The 6,852-nt window shown below is 56.5% G+C and overlaps 1 pseudogene; it reads left to right on the top strand.

The window, feature by feature from the left end:
* Positions 1-6,262: 6,262 nt before the first annotated feature.
* Positions 6,263-6,359, top strand: LOC123845117 (U6 spliceosomal RNA; annotated as a pseudogene).
* Positions 6,360-6,852: the final 493 nt, after the last annotated feature.

The following is a 6,852-nucleotide window of genomic DNA, read 5'->3' as shown; positions in this document are numbered from 1 at the left end:
GTGGGGTGGGAATGAAGCAGAGATGGTCTGAAGAAGTGAGGAATGGCTTAAGCCTGTGCTCAGGCGGGGGACTCCGTGGGTACCTAGAACCCGCAGGGTTTTCCTGTTCCGGAAGTGGGAACGGCTAGGGGCTGGGCACAGGGTGAAGTCTGGCTCCTCGGGGGTGGCTGCGAATGACAGGGACCCAAGAAAGGGCTTGGCCAGTCTCCGGAGGGGGTCTTCCAGATGGTGTCTGATGCGTCGCTGACCTGGGTCAGATGTTGGGACAGGCCCTCTGGAGGTCAAGGTGCTGGCTGAAGCAGGGTGGGTCTGCTGGTGTGGCCACCACCGGTCCCTCCCAGGCCTTGTTTTCATCTGATTTTTATTTGATGTTTCAGTCTTTGGATGCTGTTGTTCTCTTACCTGAGAAACGCAGGGGAGGGGTGGTCAGAGTCTCAACAGAGGAAGAGAGGAGGGGAGCAGGGACTGGTGAGCAGGGCGGAGGGCGGGCCAGGTAGACCCCTGATGAGGCTGACCCTCAGAGCACCTGTCAGCGGAGCTGGCCAGCCAGAGCCAGCGGGGGATCCGCAGTTGACCTTTGGAACAATTGCTCCTGATCACTGGACCTGGGCCCAACCCCTGGCCCTCCCCTCACCTCCTTGACCCCCTGGAGGCCGCCGAGGCTCCAGGCTCTTTTCTGTTACTCTTTTCTGCCCCACCGGTTGCCTTGGCAACAGCTGCTGCTGGCCCCGGGCCTCCTAAAGCCCCAGCTTAATGCAAATCCTAGGCAGGTTTGTTCTGCTCCGTTGGCTTTCAAGACAATAGAGGGAATGCTGAGCAGCGGCTCTGGTTTCAGAACCTGTCCCCAAGGACACACCGCACCCCCACGTCAGGGGGGGCACACAGGATCCCGAGGAAAGGTAAACAGGGGGCCACAGAAGCCTGGAGACTGGGAGAGCAGCTGCAGGGTAGTGGAAACGAGGAGCTTTCCTGTTAGAACCTTTCGGATCAATGCGCAGGGCGAGAGTCCACGGGGGACCCATCTGTAGTTGATTAAATAACAGTAAGCGAAGAACACGTCTTTGCCCCGTCCTGTTCCTTCATTGTTTCCTCAGTGACTGGAATGAAAACAGGCTGATCAGACCCACAGATGACACAGAGCGTGCTTCAGATGACTGGAGAGTTATTCACAACAGAGACGTTATTAGATGAGAAGAATGGGCCCAAACCAATAATTTTGAGAAATTCACTGTAGGGGAGGTTTGGCTGCAAAGAATTTGTCTAGAGGGTTCTAATCACTCACAAACCCCGTGGGAGCCAATAGGAGCCCAGGCGTCTTAGAAAGCAGCGGGGGGAGGGGGGACCCCCTCGGGGATGCACTGGTTTATCACCTGCTCCCTTGTCCTACCCCGGGGCTGGAACTCCCTCAGGTAATGAGTACAGTTCTTCAAAGTTGGTGGCTGATGCATTCTGAGTCCCGGTTGCAGTGCCGTATGTATGTATGTATGATTTTATTCATTTATTTGACAGAGAGAGAGAGCACAAGCAGGGGGAGAGGCAGAGGGAGAGGAAGAAGCCGACTCCCCGCTGAGCAGGGAGCCCCACGCGGGGCTCCATCCCACTGGGATCACGACCGGCGCTACCATGTGAGCCACCCAGGTGTCCCTACAGTGCCGTATTTAGAGTGTAGGTATGTCATGGTGTGACTCTGGGCTTGTTGAATGTTGTGGTTAAGAGCAAGAATTCTGGAGCCAAAATGGCTGGATTTGAATGTAGCTCTAGTGTTTATAAGCTGTGTGTCCTTGAAACAGTTACTTACCCTCTCTGTGTGTCTGTTGTCTCCTCTCTACAATGGAGATAACACTCCTAGGACTGAGCACCTGGTGCATAGTAAACATTTGTCAGTGGTTTTCACTGGTTATCAGTGACTCAGCTGTGTGCTTTTAAAAGCTTCAGGAGTTATTTTTGCCTTGGAGGGCCCTGGACTCTGAATGCCTGGCCAGCCTCCATATGCTTGGACAACTCAACCTCCAAACTCCCAGCTGCCCTGATATCATCAGGCTGTGCACATTAGCGGTAAGGTCCGTACCCAGGGAGCTCCGTCAGTTAGAGGGACCAATGACCCTCTCTCTCCCCAGCACAGCCTGAGCCTACAAGCTCCCAGCCCACATGATGGCCCTTGGTGGGACCCACTAATGAGAGGGCTGTCCCCCTGTGGGTGGGTCCACAGCGACCCACTATTCTGAGGTCCCATGGGTGCCAGGAAAGCATATTTTCCACCCCAGCTCCACACCCAGCCTGGGCTGGAGCAATGGGAAGTCACAGTCTTTATCTGTGTTCCCAAGTCTTGGGAGGACTGGAGAGGGCCCGACCCAACAGGGATGTAACATTATATAAAGGTCCGCTTGTCCTGTCCTCACCCAGTCCCTCGATTTGTCTGAATCAGCCCCACACACTACCTCATCCAAGGCCTTTCTCATTACACACGGCCGCACAGATTTCAGGAGCCCCTGGAACCCTAGCCATCCACCCCAACGTGTCAGAGAACTGATTTACACAATGCTTTGCAAGAATGCAGGCCACTGTTCCTGGGAGAGCCATGCCCACAAACCCCAAACAGAGTCAGAGCAACTGAAACTAGGCTTGAAAAAAAAACCCGTGCTGGAAAACTGCCATACCTCACCTTAAAAACTGCATACCGTCTCGTCCCATCAGTGTGGCCCCATTCTTATTTCCCTTACATGTTATTTATTTTACGGACACTGGGAAGGTGTAACGCCAGATGCTGGCTGTCCTGAGGGCTTTGCAAACAGTGACTCATTTGATCCTCATAGCAGTTTAGTGAAGTGGATGCCGTAATTATCTCCATTCCCATTTTCAGAGGGGAAACTGAGGCACGGAGCAGTTAAGAAACATGCTCAAGGTATATCGCCAGTAAGTATCCAAGTCGGGATTCACACCGGGGCGGCAGGCTCCATGGTTCCTGGCTTTTCATTCTGCCCTTCTGGTCTGCATTTCCCACAGGTAGCCTGGAATCTTCTAGAAAGTGCAGATAGCGTCTTCACAAACACATCTAACAGTGGGTACTACTGAAGGCAATCAACAAGCGGCTTGTAGGGTGTTGGTAGCCATTAACGCTAGCGGCAGTGACGACTCCGGGCCTGGGAAGCAGGAGAAACCAGCTCTTACAGCTGGCCCCAGGGGAAGGGCTGGCACGGTGATGCCTGCTCCATGGGGAGGCCTTCCTGGGGCTCTGCCTGACCTCTCCAAGACCTGCAGTCCACCCCGCCCCACCGGCTTCCCCCCGCGGGGAAAACAGCATCTCGTCTCTCATTGTTCTTGGAGGAAGTATGGCCCCCGAGTGAGCCTCCTCGCTGGAGAAGCTGAGCTGGGCAGGACAAGAGCCGGCTCCCAGTGATGGTCCCAGCGGCTTGCACGGCTGCACCCCGGCGCTGGGTGCATTTTGAGGGGGCTGCCGGCATCTCGTGGGTTCCAATGACTGCCCTCTCACACACGTGTTCACAGCAAGCCTGCAAAAGTAGGTAGGGCAGGGTTTTAAGGGTTTTACTGCAACCATTTTACAGAAGAACACTCAGGTGCAGGGTTTTGATCTAGGGCATGGCACCCACGCGGACTCTCATTCTGGCGCTTTCCATCTAGCACCTCACTGGGGGTGTGAGGGTGCCCCGAAGGAGAAAGGGGAACCAGGAGGGAATGGCTCAAGCTTGAGAGCGAGCACCCCTTGAAACGTGGGGCCAGGGCACCCCACCTGCCTCACCTCGTCCCAGTGTCCTAGGGCCCTTCTGTCCTGCCTCACAGCCAGGACCCTGTGGTCACCAGCTCAGTCATCCCCCTTATCTACTCCAAGGAGAGCCCCCAAAACCAGCAACTATTCCGTCTCTCCCGGAGCCCATCTGCTCTGCTAGATCCCAGGATGCCCCTGGCCAGAGCTGCTTTTAGAGAAAACCAAGGGATGCTCAGCAACTGTGGGTCTGGGAGGGAGGACCTGGGGACCTTGGGAGGCGCCCCGGAGAGAGTCTGGCACGCACTGGGAGCCGCCAGAAATCGGCCTGCTCTCCGGCCACTGAGTGACAGCCTCACCGTGGGCACAGCTGGGACCACATGGCGGAGAAACGGGAGAGCGGGAGCCAGGGAGACTGGTGTCCCCAGGGGGCTTAGCGAAGCCATTCTGAAGCCAGTTTCCTGGGCCTCCCACACTTGCTTGTGACCCGGGAGGCACTGGGTGCAGGGAGGTGAGGAGGAGGAGGACAGCTCAGGGGTAGCTGGGTCAGCCAAAGGAAGGGGGGACAGCAGAGTAGGTGGACTCCTGGGGGCAGGGGAGGGGAGAGAGTGCGCAGAATGATGACTCCACTTTCCAGGCTGGAAAATCTCACACAGGGACGCTAAGTAATTGCCCTCACGGATGACTTAAGCTGCCTAATTAAGTGGCATCTTTGTAAGCGGCTCCATGAGGAGCGAGCCTGCTGCCAGGGGTCTGAGACACTGTGGCGCAGAGTTTAGGGGTAAATCGCCCCATCTCACTACCCTCTTTCTGTGCAGATGACTGCACCGGGCTACTGCCATCTGGACTGCAGAGGCCACGGAGAAAAGGAGGAAACCCTTGGGGACGGAAGAAGAAAGCCTTCTCTCTCAAGCAGTGGCCGGCCCAGCCCCCAGCATCCACCCTCCCTTGACCCCTCCCATTCCTGGCTGCACCCCCTGCATGAAAGGGGCCTGCTCGCTCTCCGATGCAGCCAACGCCAGGCCTGTTTGCGAGGAGTCTCGAATTTTACTTCAGGTCTGATGTGACACCGCGGCCTCCATTGGCCCTCACTTCCTCTGATGTCACACATTCTTCTCCTGACCTGGTGGCCCAGCCCCCGGCCTAACCGCCTCCCTCCTCCACAGTTTGTCCCCAGCCTCCCACCTCACTGCGGTTCTCATGCTCACTGCCCGCCCCCACCACCCAAGATAGGGGAGGAAAGCCGCAGGGTGACAAAGGGGAAGGCCCGGGGCGGGAGAGCAGAGGAAGCTGGGAGGGAGGGAGGGAGGGAGGGAGACTCCCGCCCCAGGCCTCAGGCCTCACCGCACCCCTCCTGAGGGCTGCCCAGCCTCACCTGACCGGTGTCCCCTGCTGGGCCGGCTTTCTCCTCCTGCCGGGGTTGGCAAGCTTCACTCCGGAGGCCCTGAAGAGCTCACCCCACAGTTTCTGAGAATCTCGGGAGGATGCTAGCGTGTGGCTCAAACACATGGCCTTCTGCGTTTGTTTCTCGATGCTTTACAGAGATACGTGAAGTACCCATCTAAGCCATTAGACATAACTTAAGAGGACGATGACCCAGTTACCACCCTCCAGTGGCCTGCTTGAAGTCTGGGGAGGCGAGCTGCCACACGGGGTGGCCGGGCGGGGGGGGGGGGGGGCGCGGCGCTGGGCCTGGAATGTGCTCTCTGACCCCCAGGCATCGGGGCCCCCAGCCGAGCTCCCCAGGGGTGAGCGGCACGTGTGGCGGCGTGTCCCCGGAGAGGCCCCAAGGCGCAGACACGGGGAACTTTCAAGGGCTGGGTCTGGACCGAGGCCTTTCCGGGTCACAGTGGCTGGGAGAGCCAGCCTCCCGGCGGGAAATGCACTAAGCTGGAGGTCTGCGCGGCTGGCAGCCGGGGGAGGGGGTGGCAGGCGTAGCTAAAGGCTTCCTGGGAACAATGAGCCGGCTGCTTTCACCTGCTGTCCTCTGGCCAGACAGCTGTGGGACAGGAACGAGCCGCGAGCTGGGCCAGGGGTGGAGGGGAGGCTGGCTCCAGCCCGTGTGGCCCGCGTCGCAGGCAAACCCTCTGGAATGTGGCTGAGACTCGGGCTGGAGCCTTTGCAGCAGGACTCACAGCCGCCAAACGCCTGTCTCGGGCCTAGTTCCTGCTGGTTCGACCGCCCATTCTCTTGGTTATGTAAGTGGAGCTCTAGGGGCCGAGGTCTGTTCCGGGAGCCCCCCCAGGCCACGCGGGCAACAACTGCTCATCAGCCCCCCCAGCAGGCAAAGGCAAACAGGTGACCTGTGACAAACGAGGCTTCGAGGCCTTCCCTGCGTATCTCGCCGGTTCCCGGAGTCACGCCCCTGAGGCTCAGAGCTCTTCCTCTTTGTATAGTTGCCCAACTGCATCGGGACGTCTTCAAGTCCTTGTCTGATAGAGTCTCAGAACTCAGGGAAGATGCTATCGGGGCTACTCCAAAGTGATTGCAGTTTGCGTTTATTTCTTGATGCTTCATATATAGGAAGCACCAAGCTAGGCCACTAGAAATAAGTGCTCAAATGGTAACCACCCAGACGTGATTAGCCTGGATCCTGGGTGAGGATGACACACAAATTCGAGAAGCGTTCCATATTTTTGGATGTGCTAACTAATCTTAATCATTTTGTAATATATACATATATTTTGCTATATATATATATATAAATCTCTACTTTGTACACCTTAAATGTATACAGTATTATATGACAATTATATAATTGGGGGGGACGAGAGAAAGAGAAAACTCAAGAGGAAAGGGACAGAATCGCCCCTTTCCAGGGGCTTGCTGGAGGATTTGGAGAGGCGAGCTGATGAGCGGAGCTGACCTCAGGCAGGCTCCCGCAGGGAGCCCACAGACCCGCAGGAGGGGGGATTCACCCAGGCCTGGGCTCAGGGCCGCTGATATCAAAGCCGGAAGCCAAGAGGTAGGAATCTGGCTTTGGAAACAGGAATGTGAATTGCCCAAATGCCCACAGGAGGAAGAATGGGCACAGTTCTCTTTTGTGTGTGTGTGTGTGTGTGGTCTTATTACTTTTTATTTTTATTATTATTTTTTAATTTTTTTCTATTAACATATAATGTACTATTTGT

Source organism: Mirounga angustirostris, unplaced genomic scaffold (genome assembly GCF_029215605.1).
Source record: "Mirounga angustirostris isolate CCGP_5_RB_7025 unplaced genomic scaffold, mMirAng1.0.hap1 SCAF_5, whole genome shotgun sequence".
In the NCBI taxonomy this organism is placed as follows: domain Eukaryota; kingdom Metazoa; phylum Chordata; class Mammalia; order Carnivora; family Phocidae; genus Mirounga; species Mirounga angustirostris.
The sequence above is the reverse complement of the archived record's forward strand: the minus strand, read 5'-3'. Positions and strand labels throughout refer to the sequence as shown.